The following is a 13,466-nucleotide window of genomic DNA, read 5'->3' as shown; positions in this document are numbered from 1 at the left end:
TAATGTTTTATATATTTTGTATGGTTTTATTGTGTGCTCTTTGGTTTTAATTTTTGTGAACCACGCAGAGAGCTTCAGCTATTGGACGGTATAGAAATGAAATGAATGAATAAATAAATAAATAAATAAATAAATAAATAAATAAATAAAATAGAACAAACGACCATGAGGGAGAGAGACAAACAGATCTCCTGGGACGGGATGTTCCAGGCCTGGGAACAGGATGTTCCAGCTGGCAAGACTCTTATTGCAGAGTCTTGCCAACTGGAAGTCAGCTGATGGGATCAAGTTGCAGCCGAAAAGATTTAGGGCCAATCTACATTGCGTCCGCCGTCGCAATGAATTCGGTGTTCATTGCCCTGAACCCTGGGGTGCCTGCTGGGAATCCCCACTTGCCCGAGTCCTCCGCATCTGTTTTTAAGGGTGCCCAAGACGCCACCCGATTTTTATCTACAGATGGCCGTAACCGCTTTTATTTTGACAGCTGTCAAAGCAGAAGCAGTTAATCCCTTTGGGGTAGAAAAATGGGGTGGCGTGCACTTTTCTATGAAAACGGGGTGCTGCAGACCCAGGGAGGGATGTACTAGAAGGAGGGGATCCCCACGCATCGGCACGGGACTTTAAATCCCTGGGGCCACTTGGCTAACTGGGCGGCCTTCAGCACTTTGGCAGGTGGGGAACGTGGTCAAGATCACCCACTTAGCCCAGTCCCCCCCATTGTAAAGTCTTGTCCCAGCCCTGGGGGTGCCCCCTTTGGGTCCACCCCACCCTGAGCCGGCAGGACCCCATTTTCATATACAAGTGCCTTCCACCCCCTTTCCCCTGGTTCTCTGTTCACTGCGGCGGAGTTTGACAGCTGCCAAAGGAGTGTCAAACTACAGTACGGCTAGTGGAAATGGGCGGGCGGGCGGACTGGATCTGCTTGAAAAAGGCTCTGTTCATCATAAATAAAAAAGGGGGGCCATTTGCACACAAGAAATGGGGCTGGTAAAATGCAAAAAAATCCTGTCCCCATTCTTGCGCAAAAAAAGAAGAAAAAAAGAGCCTCCGACCAGAATCAGGCTTGTGGTCAGAGCGGAGACGGGCTTGGTGGCAGACAAGACGGGTCTGCCACCAAAAGGCCTGGGATACTGGGCAGGGCCGGCGCGAGGACGGAGGGGAAAGGCGCGGGCAGCCAACGCACTGTCGGCAGTGCACCCAGTGGTTTGTTGGGTGCACAAACCTGGCGCTGGGTTGCTCTGTGAAGAACCCGCAGGGCGCGGCGACTCACCCAGGTGGTCAGGCGAACGCAGTCTCCCTGATTCACGATTGCTCCCAACAGAACAAACCAAGGACACTGGCCTGCTTGACAAAAGGGAAGACGCCTCCATCTGCAGAGTCAGAGCTCTCCGACCAAGCGGCCTTGACTGGGGGGCAATTCGTAAGGGTCACACCAGTCATGCCCCAGTTGGGTTCTCCTAAGGAATGTTCCTCTCCAGGCATTCCAGACTGCCACTCCTGCTATCTACTGACGAGGGCAGAGGCTGAAATGTTCATTCAGATATATATATATATATATATATATATACACACACACACACACACACACACAATTCACAAATATACACATACACACACACACACACACACATTTATACAGAGTGGCCTCAAAGTAGGTATGCAGTTGTTTAGAATGTTGATGGGAGGGGGAGAGAATGTGTGAGTAGTAGATGTGTGGGTGGAGTCAGAATGCCAGTTGGGAAGAGTGAGTGACAGGGAGTGACACTTAAATCAGTTAAGTGTAGAGAGTGAGGGGAGTGAGGCCCTTAAGTATGTATACAGTTGTTTAGTTGTTTAGTTTGTTTGTTTTTACTGATATTGTGAATGATGGCAGCAAACGTGAGTCAAGAACAAAGAAAGCAGATTCTAAAGCAGTACTGGAAAACTGAAAATTCTCTCCCCCTCCCATCAACATTCTAAACAACTGTATACCTATTTTTGGCCACCCTATATGTATACACACACACATGAACACACATATGTACACATACCTACATATATAAAATTCAGATTTATACTATATTTAACCAGTTTCTTTCCCAGCCTTCCATCACACTCTAGCATAACCAAGAAAGGGGCGTGAGGCAGACAGGTGGAAAGGGAGAGAGGGAAAGAGACTGGCATATAGCTAGTTCACAAGGAAGCTACGACAAAATGTTGCAGGGTTGAACTCTTGTGCTCAGGGTTCCAGCCAGCCCAGCCATTTTTCCAAGAAATGGGTACACAGCTCAAGACTTTTACATATTGGTTTCTTTTTCTTCATTATAAAATGTTTGTGTTCTTTTTGCACATACAACAATTTTCAAAATCCCACTCTTTAAAATCCCAATCCAGCCTAGCGGTGCCTTCCTTTGCCACTCCGCAGTGTTTGCGTTCGCTCTAATTCAAGGATAGGCAACCCGGCGTCCTCCAGATGTTTGGGACCACAACCCCCACCAGTCACCCTCCAACAGCCAGTATAGCCAAAGGTCAGGGATGATGGGAGATGTTGCCCCGAACATCTCCAATTACTTCTCACCTCTCTTCTGTGAAGCGGTTCAGATCCACCTGAGAAGGGGGCACAGTGATAAGGTCCAGGGCTTGCCCCAGTGCAGTCTGGTATGATGCCTGGGGAGGAACAGGAAAAGAGATTGTGAACGGAGGACACTGTCACAGGAATTTAAAAAGAGAGAAAGAAAGAGATAAGAAGCACACCAGAAAGAGAGAGAGAAGGGACTGCGTTTGTTTCCAACCCAAGGGACATGACTCCCCAACCACTGACAGATGTAGAGGATGAGATATACAGTTCCCATTCAATATGGGGGAGGGGGGCAGAGAAAGGTTCTAGTCCTCAAGGCTTCGGGGCTAAACTTTGACAGTACAAAGACATGGTTTCCATGACTGGAGAAAAGACTGTGTTTTGGAACAGACTTAATATTATTTAAGATGAGCAACAGGTGGGGAGTATGGGGGTTTCTGAGAGGGGCTGCAGGGCCCCAGAGCAAATAAGTGTCAGGGCCCTCCCAAGTCATTCTCCTGGGCATTTTCCCTGCCAACCAGTGGCCAAGGTATCAGATTAAGAGCTGGGTTCAAATCCCTGCTCAGCCGTGGAAGCTCACTGCTCAGCCACAGCGTGAACAGAAAGCTGGACTGGATGGATCTTTGTTCGGACCCAGCAGGGCTCTTCTTATGTTCTTACGATGCTGGGCCAGTCAGTCTCACCAACCTCACAGGGCAGTAGGGGGGGATAAAATGGAGGGTGAAGGAAAGAGAGAAGAGAGACACATATGGCACCACCTCAGCTCCTCAGGGGAAGCGTGGGATTTTTAGAAAAAGGATAGGATACAGATCAGCAAATAGTAAAATGTCTGTTTCCTGCCTCCCAGCTGAGCAGAGCAGAGCAGAGCAGAGCAGAGCAAGCTGCTCCAGCTGGTCCAGGGACTACAGAAGCAGGCAAGCTCCCAGAGAGCGAGCGAACAGGGGGAGCAGACAGGGGGAGCAAACAGGAGTTGGCCAGGGGAGTTCGGCAGGGGAGGTCAAAGGGGAGGCCCCTAACATTTTTTATTATTATTTTTATTTTTTATTTTTTTAACTAACTTTTTCCCATTTATTTGTCTTGTAGCACACACTTTCACACCAGTGGGACTCTGCTTTGAACCTCTACTGAGCAGAGGAGCAGGCACAGACTAGTCTAGAACAATCACAAAGCTAGACGCAAAAAAGGAAAAGAGGCTATGGAAGGACAAGACTCTCCAGTGGTGGTGACCTGCAAGGTGTGTGCAATGTTTATTTTCTTGCCTGAGAACAACATGGCCTACACCTGCAACAAGTGCAAGTTGATCACGCTGCTGGAAGAAAAAGTAAGTGGACTGGAGCGGCGACTGTCGACCCTCCGGGGAATAAGAGAACACGAAGAGTCCTTGGACAGAATGGGGGAACTACAGCAGCAAAGGGAAGACCAGAAGCTTGAAGATCAACAGCAAGATAAGGCAGTGGGAAATGCTGAGGTGAAGAAAAATGGAGTAGAGGATACTTCTTGGAAAAGGGTGACAGTTAGGAGAAGAAGAACTAGACGCCACTCTGCACCAGTGGAAGCAGTGGAGCTGTGGAACCGATTCCAGGTACTTGCAGATGAGACTGGAGGACAGCCTGCAGAGGAAGAATCACAGGGGAACCTGCATGAGAGTGAGCAAGAGGCTGAAGGTCAAATACAGGCGATGAAACCCAGGCCTACAAGAAGAAGAAGAGTGGTAGTAGTGGGAGACTCCTTGCTGCGTGGGATCGAGACCCAAGTATGTCGCGAAGACTCATGGACTCGCCAGGTATGTTGTCTCCCGGGAGGACAGATTAGAGACGTGACTGAAAGGTTGCCTGCACTCATAAAGCCCACTGACAGGTATCCCTTTCTTCTCATCCATGTGGGAACAAATGATACCGCCAAGCGGAGCTACGAAGAAATCACGTCAGACTTTGAAGCTTTGGGAAGGAAACTCAAGAACTTTGGGGCCCAGATAGTTTTCTCATCCATCCTTCCAGTAGTTAGAAGAGGGATAGAAAGGGAACGAAAAATACTCCGGGTGAATGACTGGCTACGAAGGTGGTGCCGACGAGAGCGGCTTGCCCTTGATTGCAAAGAGGGATTGCCGCCCTGCTTGGGAAGAGCAGCAAAGGTTTCTGCCGCTCTCGTCGAGCAGCTCACTGCCCAATGCACTTTACCCGCAATGGGTTGGCATGTCTGGGCTCGGATGACACCCCAGCCCATACTGAGTAAAACAACCCCTAGCACAAACCATGGCTTATCAGGGTGGGTTGTTTTTGAAAAGCAACCAGTCGTGGGTTAGAGTGTTGTGTGAATGCAGTCACTACGTGCAGGTGAGCTGAAATGTTTTGTGACGGGCTACTCTAGATTTTTTGGTAGGAACGGCAGATTTGTGGTTACAGAATCTTGTTCTTAGTTCCGTTGTAGTTTCTCCTACATATTGCAGAGGACATCCATATATATATATATAGAGAGAGATATATATAGATATCCTAGAACATTTTCAGATCCAAGACCTGGAACCATGGCTGTGTTCTTTGGCAGGTACAAGGCGATAGTCAAATACAAGGCATGCGCCTTCCAGCTCCTGCTGCCGGCTGCTATGTACATGGTGAGTGAGGGGCCTCTGCGTTAGCCGAGCTGTTGCGGAGGGTGCAGATGGGCATCGATGGGGCTATGTAGTGGTGTGTGTTAGAGTTTGGGACCTTGCTTCGAATCTTTGCTGAATCAATGGGTGATTGTGAGCAGGTCATTCTTTGGTTACATGTTCTTCACTAGGAATGTATGTCTCTTTTTCTTTTATTTTTTATTTAATTAAGATGCACACATCTCCACGAAGGGGCTTCCAGAAACAGTAGCTGTGATATCATCAGTGGTTAGAGTGTTGGGCTGGGACTGGGACGACCAGGGGTCTAGTCCCCATTCAGCTATGAAGTTCACTGGGTGACTTCGGGGCAGCCACTGACGCTCAGCCTGACCTACTTGAGAAGGTTGTTGTGAGGAGAAAATGGAGAGGGGGAGGATCATATACGCCTCCTTGGTTTCCCTGCAAGAGGCGGGATATAAATGAAATAATGATGATGATCTTGATGATAATATAGAAATAAATAGAAATACAACAAAGCAAAGCAACAGTTGAACAAGTTAAATCTTAGTTTAATAGATCCCAAACGCTATCTGAAATTGAACTGTCTTCACCCAAATCCTAACCACTAATAAGGCAGGGTTGTGGTGCCAGCAGGGCAGGATCTGGGGGCAGATGTCCATGGCCCCACACTCAGCAGACTGAGCAGGAAGGATGCCAAATGCGGCAGGGCTGGCTTGCGGTATTTTGAAGTAAGAGAAGTGATGCACGTTACCATCTAACGAAAGCACATGTCCCTGGAAGACAGGGGTGCAGAACCCCTTCCAGTCTGAGGGCCACATTCCATTTTGGGAAAGCTCTCGGGGACCACATTCCACCGTAGGCAGAGCCAAAGGCAGAAGGGGTGGGGACACAGCAAGAAAAATACCAGCCAGGGTTAGCTTCAAGCTCCTCCTGCCAGTGGCTACGCCTTAAGAGAGGCATTTCAGTCTGTGAGAGTGAGGGAAAAAACTGCACAAAAGCTGTGAAACCACCCAAAGATGGTGACTGGGGGAAAGGGGCATGGCCTTCTGCCGACCATCCCCAGAGGCTGTATTTTGCCCCCGCACATGAAGTCCTGCATCCCTGCTATAAGGCAATGAAATCCCAAACCTAAAATTACCTAGCTGTGTCACTCAGGAAGGGGAAATGCTATCCTTCCTGGGGAGCAAGTCTGGCAATCATGGTGCCAACACCGAGAAGGCCACATCGTGCATTGCCACCCTCCGCATGTTCAACAGGGGGAATAAGGAGTGGGGTCCTCATAGATGACCATAAATGTGCAGGTATATTTGTATGGGAGGAAACCAGGGATGGCTTTTCCTGCCCCTCTTCCCACCAGAGAATCCTGGGAATTGTAGTTTTGGCTCGGAGTAGTGAGAATTGTCCTGCTGTAGCAATGGTTCTGACCATAGCTGGTTCATACTTGTTTTTCTTTCTCCCAGGCTGGCATAGATGGTGATGAAGAGCATGCTCATGCTAGGACCATCGTAATGGACATGGCGGAGTTCTTCCAGATCCAGGTACATCTTCCTCCTGTTCTTCGTGCTCTCCCTTGGAGACCACTCATTGACCACTCATTGACCAAGGAGGCTGGTGCATATAATACTGGGTTTGGGCAGAAGCTGTGACGGTTCAGAGATTGGGGGGCTATGCTGGCCTCTTGTCCCATCTGCATACTGTTTTTCAGATAGTTTCTCCATTCTTTTTTTTAGGTTAGCCCTTAAATAGAATAGAATAGAATAGAATAGAATAGAATAGAATAGAATAGAATATTTTTGAATAGAAAGTTGGACTTACTGTGAAGTGCTCTGGTCAGTGAAGGGGAAAAACATTTAAAATTACCCACTTCCCAACAGGATGCCCATGCTTTTAAGGGTGGACTACACTCTTGGTGGGGTCCCCCACCTAGGCCACCCCTACCCATGCCAGCCTTCCCACTGCTCCATATGAAGCTAGACGCCACTTAACCCTGAAGATCGCTGCTTCCAGTTTGACAGCTAGAAGCCGTGAGAGCGATTGTGAGGGAGGAGGGGAACTATATGCCAGGCACCCTGAAAAATGGGTGCAGGGGCCTAGATACAGGCTGTCCTTGACCAGTCTTGTATGTATGCTAAGTGCAACGATGCAAGAAAAGTGCTTGGGCTTTTTCCAGAGCAGAATTTGTCAACTCGATCCATACATGGATGCTGTATAATAACTGATGCAATGACTTAGCTCTGAATACTTTGAGGGCTGGGGGAATACTCTGACAAGTTTGGGTGCAATAAAAATGAACAACAGCAGATGCCCTGCAGTTTGTAGAACTGAGTGCATTTTTGCTTTGTAAGTCCCACTTAAGATTATATTGGAAATAAAGCCCCAAAGTATTCTCCTTTAATGTCCAGTTAAACTTTTTCCATGACTCAGAGAAAACCATAATTTTAGATTTTACAAAATTTATAGTCAATGAGTTTTTATCACAATACTCTGAGAAGGTCTGTAATAGTCATTTCAAGCCCAGTTGGGTTAGAGATAATAACACAGTGTCATCTGCGTATAACTACAATGAGACCTGCCTTAAATCAAGCTTGGGTGTGGGGGTGCCCTTCTACCAGCAGCAGTGATGGAGCTAAGTCATTCAGAAATAAATTGAATAAAAATGATGCCAAAATACAACCCTGTTGTACACCCTTGTTTGTCATCTCATTTGTCAATTGGCCCTGTTGACCACAACGGACCTGCAGACTTGTTTGGGTATACAAATTATGTATAAGGAACAACAATCTTCTATCCATAGGGGCTTTTTCTAGTTTATCCCACAATAATTTTCTTGAGAGAGGGTCAAAAGCCCCTTTCAGGTCAATAAATGCTGGAAATAATCTCCCCCTGCTTGGTTTAATATATATTCTCCGCTAAATGAGCTAGCACAATACAATGATCCACTGTGGATTTATTAGAACAAAATCCAGTTTGTTCATGTCCCAGGATATCCTGATCCTCCATCCAGGTTAGCAGTTTTTCAGACAGATGCCTTGTATATAGTTTCCCTATAATGGACAAAAGGCTTATTGGCTGGTAATTTGTAGGAACCTTTGGGTCTTCCTTTTTAAAAATAGGAACTATGATTGCCTTAGTCCAGTTCAGTGCAACATTCAGGGCTGCAGTCAGGACAAGCCAGTATTTTTCGTCCATCTGCTGTTGAGCAGGTGAGCAACAGCAATAAACCAATTTTCTTTTTAAGAAATTAAAAATTGGGGGGATCTTAGCGCACATTCCCAGGGCTCAGGGAAGTGCGAACATTTCCCCTCCTCTTTTTGTGACAAAACAGGGCTGGGACATCTTTTTAAAAAAGGGCTCCACCCACAATCGCGATGGGAATGGGGACAGGGGACTTAGCAGCAGACAAGATGGGTTCTGCGGCCAAGTGCTCTGGGATGCCGGGTGGAGCCGGCGGGGGACCAAGGGGGAAGAAACAAGCTACGCACCGTGGGTGGTGTGCCCAGTTGTCTCTTGGGCACACCAGCCACGCACTGTGGATTGTTTTGCGAACAATCCACAGTGTGTAGCTTATCAGCCATCGTGGGGTAACATGTGCCAAAACAGCCGCTGTCGACAATACTGGGCTAGATGGACTCAGTGGAGCTGGTCACACCACACCCTAACCCACAGTTCAGCAAACAACCCACTTTCCAACAACAATCCGCACTCAGCCACTTTATTGAGGCTGGGTGCGTTCACACGACACGGTAGCCTAGCCACTGTTGTACGCTGGACATAGGCCTCAGCAGACCTCTTGGCCTGTTCCAGCAGCAGGTCTTCTCTGACGCGGAGCACAGCCTGGTACACAGGAACGGAGGCCCCAGTTTGCCTCTGGCCCCCGTCCTCTGTCCTGCCCCCGGAGTAGGCATGTGGGGCCAGCGATGCAGGCATCGTGTTTAATGTGCAGTGTAGCGTTAATATTCTCCCTGTCTGCAGGACGATTTCCTTGACTGCTTCGGTGACCCTGAGATGGAAACCGGGGTGGACATCCAAGGAAACAAGTGCAGCTGGCTGGTGGTGCAATGCTTAAAGCGAGCCTCGACAGAACAGAGGCGCCTCCTACTGGTAAAACGGGGGGGGGCAGAATGGCCAACTGGGTCCTCTTCTCTGGGGCTGGGGATGCTGGGACTTGCAGTCCAACACATCTGGAGGGCGCCAGGTTGGGGAAGGCTGGAGTAAGGATAACTGGGGTAGTTGAACCAGTGGTTTGACCAAGCATAAGACCGCTCTCTACCCAGGGATGGTGAATTGGTAGCCTTCTACATGTTGCTGGGACTACAATTCCTATCATTCGTGACCATGGTGGGATGTTAACAGACTCTACAGCCTTTCTCCCCCCCCCCCCCCAGCTTTCATCTTTCTTTCCCAGCCCCCTGCTGCAGGCAGGAGTGGCCCCATCGCGCTCTACTCCCCGCTCACTTACTGCTGCCTGTATTTACTGAGCAGGTCCTGGGAACTGGATCTTTTACCTCTTGTTCTCTTAGTCCACTTCAACTAGACATTGGTGGGTAGTTGTGTTTTCTCTTTAAACACTTGCCTGTATTTCAAGAGAGCTTAGCTGCAGGTGCCAAAAGGTTTTAAAAAATCCAGCAACACCCCAATATGAGCTGCAACAAACACCTATGGCTGTAGAAAAATGAATCCAGATTACTAGAAAGAAAACATGCCTTTTTTTCAACAAATATTTCATGATGCCAAAAGATGGGTGCGGGGGGAGCACTGAAGGTCCAAAAAATGGAAAAACACACACAAAGCAGAGACAATAAAGGAATTAAGTATTTGAATGAGACACAAAAATTGGAACAGTCAAATCTTTATAGTATAACATTAAACAATCTAATGCACTGGATTGTTGAAACTAATCTTAATAATAAAGTAGAACAATGTCCATACAGAAAAACCCTGGTGAATTCAGTCCTTTGCCAAGTAACAATGAAGGGGCATCTCTACACCAGCCTAAAATCCTGCATTTAAAACAGGGGTTTCTGCTTCCATTTTAAATGCAGGATCACAACAGCTCCCTTTTTCACGTGCTTCCTTTCCCCCCTCCCCTTTCCTCCTCCTTCTCCCCGTATCTGAGTCTTCCATTATCTTTCATTGATCTTGCTCCTCTTCTTGCCGCTTTTACTCTTCTCACAAGGAAACTCAAGTGGAACCCAACGGGGTAATTTGATAGCTCATTATCTGTGATCTATTTAAAAACGGAACAAAGGGCATTTAGTGCAGGAGACACCTGGAGGGTCACAGCATCATGTAAAGAGCTTACCAACTTCCGCGAGGGAGCCATCTGTAGCAGGATAAAAGCGCTGTGTGAAAAAAGCCAAGGTCTGAACTTTTTAAGGTGTCACAAGACTCTGGGCAGATTCGCGCAATTGTTTTCAGGGACAGTGGCTTATTTAAATAAGCCATTGTGGTTTGCAGCATGGGCCAGGCACCCCTGGGCGCCATTCCATAACTGAACCCTCATTTGTAAGTTGCCATGTCGTCCAAACCCGGCAAGGGTGGGTTTCTGGTGTGGTTAAAAACCACCAAGAACCCATGGTTGTGCCCAAAACTGTAGGGCCCCAGGCCTGTAAGCAAGTTAACAGTCGTTCTAAAGACGCTTAGAGATCCATAATGCTCTCTGCTTTTGCTTATTAACTGCAATTTCTTGCAGCTCGTCCTCTGGGCTTATAAGATGAGTCAAAAGCCGGTGTAGCGCCCCCTTAGCACATTCCATGCTAACACGCTCTGGTACCGTTTATCTTATCAGAGCCTAGGATGTGCCTGAGAGTGAAGCTATGTTTATCCTCAAGCTACAGGTGTCTGTGCTGGGAATATTCTGATAGTCTTGCTTCTGCCAAATGTGTTACCAAGCACTGCTAGGCTATGCTGAGAAAGTTGTAGATGACCTCTATTCAATGCTTGCACCTGTCATATTACCTCACTGCGATGCCTGAATGACATGTATGATATAAAGGTCATCTTGCAGCACAGCTCTTTGTTCAGAGTGTTGTCTGATCCAACCATCGGGTACGCCTGTGCGCTGTAAGTACTCAATAAACGTCTCCTTGTAAGCAAACCTGGATCTGACTTATCACTTTCTCGGCACCTCTAAATCTCGGAAGCCCACAGCTGGGGCATGCAACAACCCACCCTGTTGTGCAAACCAGGTCTCTGTAACGGATTAACATGGCTGCACCTCCTGGAATGTCTACAGCATGTACGTTTTTTTTGGACTCTTTTAAATGGAAAAATGGAATAAGGAGTAATGGCAATTTGCTTAGAACTTATTGTTGTTCAGTCGTTCCGTCGTGCCCGACTCTTCGTGACCCCGTGGACCACAGCACGCCAGGCCTTCCTGTCCTGCGCTCTCTCCCGGAGCGTGCTCAAGTCCATATTCGTTGCATCGGTGATGCTATCTAGCCATCTCATCCTCTGCTGCCCCCTTCTCCTTTTGCCTTCAGTCTTTCCCAGCATCAGGGCCTTTTCCAGGGAGTTTTCTCTTCGCATTCGGTGGCCGAAATATTTGAGCTTCATTACCTCAGTGATCCACACAATCAAGGCTTTCGCGCAGTCAGTGAAGCAGAAATAGACGTTTTTCTGGAATTCTCTTGCTTTCTCCATGACCCAGCGAACGTTGGCGATTTGCTCTCTAGTTCCTCTGCCTCTTTGAAACCCAGCTTGTACTTCTGGTAGTTCTCGGTTGACATACTGGTGAAGCCTGGCCAGTAAGAAGGAAGCCAGCCTGTAGGTACCTGTTGTTGTTTTTACTTGCCTGGACTTTAGGCATCAGATAATGGAACTGTGGGGGTATTTTTACCTCATGGGCTAATGCAGAGAGGGGGCTGGGAATCAGTGGAATGAAGGTTCTTGCTGTAGAAAAACAGGGTAGCAATACATTAGTTAAAAAATGGACTGTGTGTGTTTGTATATGTGGTGAAAAATGTCACCCAGCAACAGTGAAGTGACCCTTTGCTAGGCCTGCTTGATCCCCCGAGCTGTGGAGGAACAGACTCAGGGCAAGGTGTGATAAACCTGTCACAGGGAGTAGTGAAGTCAACCAGCCTTTTCTGCAGCTTTGAAAATGGATAGCAGGGCGGCCTTTCTAGAACTCCCATCGTAGCGTGTTTAGATCAACGTAGCGTGTTTAGATCAACAGGCAGATCAAGGTTCTGCCTGTCAATATACATATATTAATAATTTTAAATCAAATTTTCTACAACTTTTCATATCAACATAACTTACAAAGGCAGATTCATTGCACAAGCAAAAACAACTTCTGGACCAGGACGCTAAAGAGGTCGCATGATACCCAAGATTTTGGAAGTTTGTTTCATCATCTTTCAGAATAGGACCTTTAAAGTCATAACACCCACGTTCTCGAACTCCCCACCATTACAAATTAGGTGTCAATCCTTCTAGGTTGTCAGCGCCTACTCAAAACAGACTTTTCCCAAACAGCATTACTAGGGAAGTACATTGTACATTGTCCCTTGTCATTGCTCAGAATTTTTTTTAAGTGATTCATAAATATTATTAAATAAAGTAAATAATAAGTATAACAAAAACAAACAATAACTACATACCAACAGGAAGTGTACATGTTTGTGAAAAGAAAGAAAAAACAGTGTGCTGGTGGCCACTGGCTTAAATCCCCTTAAAGCAGCCTTCCTGAACATGGTGCCCTCCAGATGTTGTGAGTTCCAACTCCCATCAGCCCCAGCCAGCATAGCCAGTGGTCATGAATAATGAGAGTTGTAGTCCAAAACATCTGGATGGTATCTGGTTCAGGAAGGCTGGACTAGCAAGCGACACCACTAAGGCTTGGAGGAGGGAAGTGGTGATGTCAGGGCAGAACATGGGGCAGAACGCCAGGGTGCCCAAACAACAAATAACCAGGGGGGTCCCCCAATGCAGCAGCAGGGCTGGGCTGGCCACATTTTGAAATAAGTGAAGTAATGAAGAGCTTCCCCCACCAAACCCAGATGACCAATACACCCAGAATCTAACGTTACTTATCAGCACCACTTGGGGGAGAGGAGTTTTAGGGCAGTCACCAACCAAGATTTGATTAAGAACATCAGAAGAGCTCTGCTGGATCAGACCAAGGTCCGTCTGTTCCAGCATTCTGTTCACACAGTGGCCAACCAGTGGCCCACAGGAAACCTACAAGCAGGAAGTGAGAGCTGCAGCCCATGTTCCCCAGCGACTGGTGTACATAGGCATCCTGCCTCTGAGACTGGAGGGAGCATCCAGCCATCAGCATCATTTAAATCCAGGGCA

This window comes from Heloderma suspectum, chromosome 17 (genome assembly GCF_057233095.1).
Source record: "Heloderma suspectum isolate Gila_16-S chromosome 17, 16-S_ref, whole genome shotgun sequence".
NCBI lineage: Eukaryota > Metazoa > Chordata > Lepidosauria > Squamata > Helodermatidae > Heloderma > Heloderma suspectum.
The sequence above is the reverse complement of the archived record's forward strand: the minus strand, read 5'-3'. Positions refer to the sequence as shown.